Here is a 6130-nt window from a genome sequence, read left to right as displayed (position 1 = left end):
GGGGCCCTTGGGGGAACTGGGCCGCGTTGTCGTTGACAATTTACTATTAATATACGTCAAATAGGTGGGCCCCTCCTCTGTTGTCTACAGGTACTTTCTTGGCCCACAGATGATCATCATGGCAAGCTCCCAGCACCGCGCTGCGAGCTTGTAGATCTGCTGTCTTTTCACCTTCTTTCTGAAGGTGAAGAGAAAGGCTGCACACTCATAGCCACAATGCACAGGATTTATTTACTGGGGAACCCAACGTTTCGACCTGTCTTCTTCAGGGGAATAACGACATGCAGCAGGAAAACACTCCCTTGTTATACGGGAGGGCACAGGTGTCAGTATCACGGTCAGTATCATGTCAGTATCATGGTCAGTATCATGGTCAATATCTGGTCAGTATCATGGTCAGTATCATGGTCAGTGTCATGGTCAGGCCATGTCACAGACCTGTCACAGTGATGTCAGGTCCTGTCACAGACATCCCTCTCACAGCACTGTGTGAAAGGGATGTAAGACCCTGGGATGTGAAACCCTGTGACAGACTCTGCATTCAAAGTCTGAGGCCTTTGCCACTGCTCCATGGCGTTAGCTATAAAAGAGGCTTATACGAGAGGAACCCTCAATCATGGAAGGCATGGAAATCAAAGACGGAATCTCTGTGATTACTTCACCAGTAACATCACACTTAAGGCAGGTTCTCCTAGTGCTCTTGAAGTGTTCGGGATGTTAACTTTCAAAACATGCTCTGTAAGTGAGGAACACAACAAAGCAGGAAAGGCGTGGGAGGCACAAGAATTGTACAATGAATCTCTAAAGGACATTTCAGAGCACAATCCCTCTCCCCTCTGTGTACGTGTTACAAATAAAAGCGTACTGTGTGTGTGCATCATCGGAAGATTACATTTTAATTGTGCATATATTTGTGCATTCATTGCATGTGCAATTGTGCATTGTATTGTGTATGCCAGGGAAATTGATTGACAGCAGTGCAGCCAGTACCTAGAAGTGCCTGTGGTTGAGGCAGGCTCAGGGAGATGGTGGGTGTTAAGTCGTCAGTATGAGGCATATGTCAGATCACTGACATGAGATGGGAAGAAGAGTGCTGGGGGTTGAGAAAGACAGATTACTGGATGGAGGCTTGGAGCCTTCATCACAGGCTCACAGGCACGCACACACACACACACACACACACACACACACACGCACGCACAGTCGTGCGCGCGCACACGCATGCACGCACAGTCGTGTGCACGCACACACACACAGATGGGCTGACATTGGCTTGGTGTGTCACACACATGTAGACTACAGTACATCAAGAGATCAGATTGGGAGACATCGGGTGGTAAACTGTGTTAAAAGTTGCTCCTGTACACACCGCAGAGACTATCAGTTCATGGTAATTTTCTGTCTTCAAATTGACGTTGAGATTTGCTACAAAAGTCGCCATTCAGGCAAACAAAATGGACATTGTTCTGCCTGACCAGCGTATACTGCACTGTTGCCTTCGTCAACATTAGCCTGGCATGGCCAGACTAATATCACTGCATAGATATTAGTCTGAAATCTCTCATGCTTCCTTCAATTTATGAGGAGTAAGCAAGCCGCTTCTTATCACCTGACAGAGTGGAGTTTCAGCACGTGGAAGGAACACGTAATTCCAACCAGTTCCTTCCCCACTCCATCAGGCCCTAGCTGTCCAGGGGGAGGCAGTATAGAGACCAGGATTACTGCTTGTTTTTGGGAGGGCACTTACCCTAGCCCCATGTTTCTTTGCAGTGCTGTTTCTGTCTGGAAGAACTGGATATAGCTGTCAGAGCAATTAGCATAAAGTGGCATGGCCGAGAGCCACAGCATTGAGTTTCGGTAATTAAGTATTATTAAGCCTTGAAATGAGCTTGCCCCCAGGGGTTAACATGATTATTGTTTTTTAATAACCTTAACCACACCTAATACTGCATAAAATCTCTTGCCATACTGTTGGACTTTTAGCCCCAACTTACAAGATAGTAAAACAAAAGCCCCCCAAAGCCAACACAAGTTTAAAATCCAAAAGACAGTGATTCATTCATTTTTAAGTTGAAAACATGGATAAATTACCTCAGGGTGGGGCCCTGAACAAATAATCCTAAGAACAAAAATCTTATGCTTACTTTTAACACAAATGAAAGTACATAGATCTTAACTAAAGAAAAAACATGAACAAACAAATAATTCTAACACAAATCTAAAACACTGACCCAAACGACTGGTGTTGTTTGAGGAAGATGCTCCCCAGGAGCCAATCTTCAGTAGGGTCAACCTAGTAGTACTACTTTACCCACTCAGTCCACTCGTCCACCAGCTGGTAACCAATGACTCAATCAGCACTACACTCACCCATATACGAATGGGGGAAATAAAATGTACAGGGCAAGACACACTACACATGGACATGTACATACCGTATGATGAGCATAGTCCCATAACAGTCAGTGTCATGATAAGTATCATGATGGTATCATGGTCATTGACAGTATCATGGTCAGTTTCAGTATCATGGTCAGTGTCATGTCAGTATATGTCATCTCTCTCTCTCTCTCTCTCTCTCTCTCTCTCTCTCCCCCAAGCCTAGTTCGGTTTAGTTTAATTGCGACCACCAGGTCGCAAGTTTCTATGAAAACCTCCACCGGCTGTCCCTCCGTCAGTCCCTCCGTCTGTCCGTCACGTCACGTCACGTCACGTCACGTCACGTCACGTCACGTCACACTTTTGGCCCTACTCTTATCTCAGGCACCATTGCCCCTATCCATGCCAAACTTTGCACACTCTCCTTGGCTGGCAAACCACAATCTCCACCCCTGATTTCTCACATGCAACTCTTCTAGCACCACCATCAGGTTGCTTTTTGCAGACAACATACATGCGACCTAACGGCCGCTTATCTCCCAATTAGGGAGTCTTACTGGTTTAGTTTATTGGTTTCATGTCAGTTGGGCTAAAATGTCTACTATCAAATACTCTTCTTCACACAGACAGACCACACATATAGAAGGTAGGCAGCAGTAGTATTGTCTTCCTCTCTAGGTGGGCATGTGCACTCCTTTGTCTGCTGAATAATGACAGTGGGAACAAGAGCCCGGCTCTTGTACCTCTTCAACCACTCCAGTGTCGGCAGAGGAAGAAAGGCAAAGTAGCAGCGGTTTGAAGTTGAGGCCAAACAGACGAGTCGTGATAACATTCTGGACTGCGAATAACCATCATTATTTATCGTCTGAAACATCCTGTCCTGACGTCAGTGTGTGTGCGCATGTATCATTACACATAGTGATGAGTTTCAGAAGTACAGACGCTTCCAGTTTTTTCTAGAGTCTAATGAACTAGTAAGACGCCTAAGGGTGAAAAGCGAGGTCGCTTTTCTATATAGTCTATACATGTCAGTATAACCAGTGTGGCCGGTTCTACAGACAGGGATCTCCATATTTGGGCATAAAAGGGGTTGTATGTGGCCGATGTGGCCTCCATGGGCATTCCCTTATGAAGTCCTGTTCTACAGACAGGGATCTCCATATGGGCCATATGGAGATCCCTGTCTGTATAACCAGCCAGACTGACATGTGTAGTCTATAGGTTAGACTGACATGTATATATATATATATATATATTGGCATTCACAGATATGGGCTTAATATTGATGACATCAGGGATCTCCATATATGGGCATAAAAGGGATTCTGTTAATGTGGTTCCCCTGACATCACAGTGATGCCAGAGCGTGATGTCAGAGCGTGACAGTCAATCAGCAATAAAAGATCAAACCAATTGTTACAGAGACAGACAGATACGGTCAAGATGTGGCGTTATCAAACTAATAAATAAATAATAATAAATAGATAAATCACATTCCCCAAACTGGGTTAGCTAGTCAAAATGTGTGAACCTGAATATAATTTACATTATTCTCAGCCAAAGTACAAACTGTTTTGCTGTGTTGCTCAATCTAAAAGCAGGGCCCAGTAAATTGAGTAGGTTAATAAAAGTCCAAGATCACAGTAATAACCATTTCCCCAGTCTCTGTTCTATTGTAATCTATACCTCCTTCATTTCCCTCCTCACGGAGATGACTCATATCACTGCTACAGCCGGTGTCTAACATTATTGCCCCTGTTTTGTTCATTGAAGGAGAGAGAGACAAACACACACGCATTTGCACGTGTGCGCATGCACACACACACACGCATGCACGCACGCACGCAAGCACGCACGCACACACGCACACACACACACACACACACGTGCACACAAGCGCACACACAGAGAGAAACTATGCATTAGGTAGTGATAAGAATAGCTGTTTTATTGTGTGCCACTGCCTTGGCCCCTAATGTTGAATGTGTTATCTGAGTGAGCAGCATGCCACACTAAGCTATGTGCATGTGACGCATGGCTGAACAGCATTCCACCTCCGGAGTGCATCGCAGGGCAGAGATAGCAGCAAGGAACAGCAGCCGGACTGCCAAGGTAGAGAGCTGGGCAGAAGGGGAGAGAGCAAGAGAGAGAGGGGAGAACGAGAGAGATGATAAAAGGAGAGAACAGAGAGAGAGAGAGAGAGAGAGAGAGAGATAGGAAGTAGAAAAGAAAGAGATCTAACTGATATAAAAGAAAATAGGAAGAAAGAGAAAAGGCGGGAGAGAGAGAGAGAGAGAGAGAGAGAGAGAGAGAGAGTACAGTACCAGGAACAAGTACTTAAGTAGAATGAAGTACCCTACTGTTGTAGATAAGATCGTTCTGCTTCTCCAGCCACCAGCCACCATCGCTAAAACGATTTGAGCAAAACCAATGTGGCTTATTATGTCTTTGGGGAACCACACATCTCTTGACTGACACACAAACAAACATTTGCAATCATTGCAGCATCTGGGCAAAAAGAAAAAGACAAAAAGTGACTGGAAAGTTTTCCTTTCTTTTGCACATCAATGTTTTATTTTTTAATTCAGAATAAATAAACAGGGCAGTGAGTGAGTGTACCACCTTTTGTGTTGAATAAAAGTGAGGCCAAGACAACAAGGTGGTGTGGGAGCTGGGAATATTTGGGGAGCTGCAGCATCTATCTAGGCCAGGGGTCTTCAACAGGGGGTCCGGGACCCCTAGGGGGTCCTCAGAGTTACTACAGGGGGCCCTCCAAATCTTTGTGTGATAGAAACTCCTTTTTTATATTAACCACTTGAAAACCTAGTGTCCATATTCAAAGAACTTTACCTAAAAATAGCAGATCTACAAGCTCACAACGCCGAGGCTATTTTCGGCAAAGAGAGTTTGGTGTAGAGCGGAAAAGAGCAGACTAAGTACAGAGTGAAAGTTCAAGTTCATTAAGTATTGACGGTTTAAGTGGTTAAATATCTGAAAACACAAATTGACATGAGTCCAAAATACACTGATGATTGTGCTGTCAAACGATTAAACTATATGGAATCTATGAACTTGTTGTGGGGGTCCCTGTAATAAATAAATTATAGATCTCTAAATCCATAGAGAAAATAAGACAAAGAGCCAAAGGACTATATTTCTTATATTGCTGTATTGAAGAGAGACAGACAAGGTAGACAGAGCAGTGGGCTGCCATCCTGGTGGTAGCGTTCTAATCTCTCTCCCCAACCATAGCGGTCAGGTCGAGAATTCTCTCTCTTCCAAAATGGAAGTTTAACATGTATATAAAGAGTACAGTTATGACAGTAAGAAGTCGTGGAACTTATTCATTTGTTCCCATATCATAACAAGGAAGTAGTAGGAACTCATTGATTCGTTCCTATATCATAACAAGGAAGTAACAGGAAGAAAGGGACACGTAGTGCTTGGTAATTTTCCACCACTAGTGACTTATATCATAGTATCACAGTATATCAAAACATGATTACAGTCGGGGCAACCAAAGTTACTATGACCTGTAATCTATTAGCCTGAGCTTTACAGTATCCACAAAATGTGGTTTCTATACTGTGAGTTCAGTTCATAATATATAACCTTATATGGTCATATGAGCTTCATACACCAATAACATAATTATGTATCATAATTTTACCCATCAATGCTTCATCTCTCTCTCAACTAAGGGGTCCTTGGCCTGAAAACGTTGAAGACCCCTTGTAGTAGGGAACTGTCA

The sequence above is a fragment of the Nannobrachium achirus genome (genome assembly GCF_963921795.1).
Source record: "Nannobrachium achirus genome assembly, chromosome: 13".
Classification (NCBI taxonomy): domain Eukaryota; kingdom Metazoa; phylum Chordata; class Actinopteri; order Myctophiformes; family Myctophidae; genus Nannobrachium; species Nannobrachium achirus.
This window is presented reverse-complemented; position numbering follows the sequence as displayed.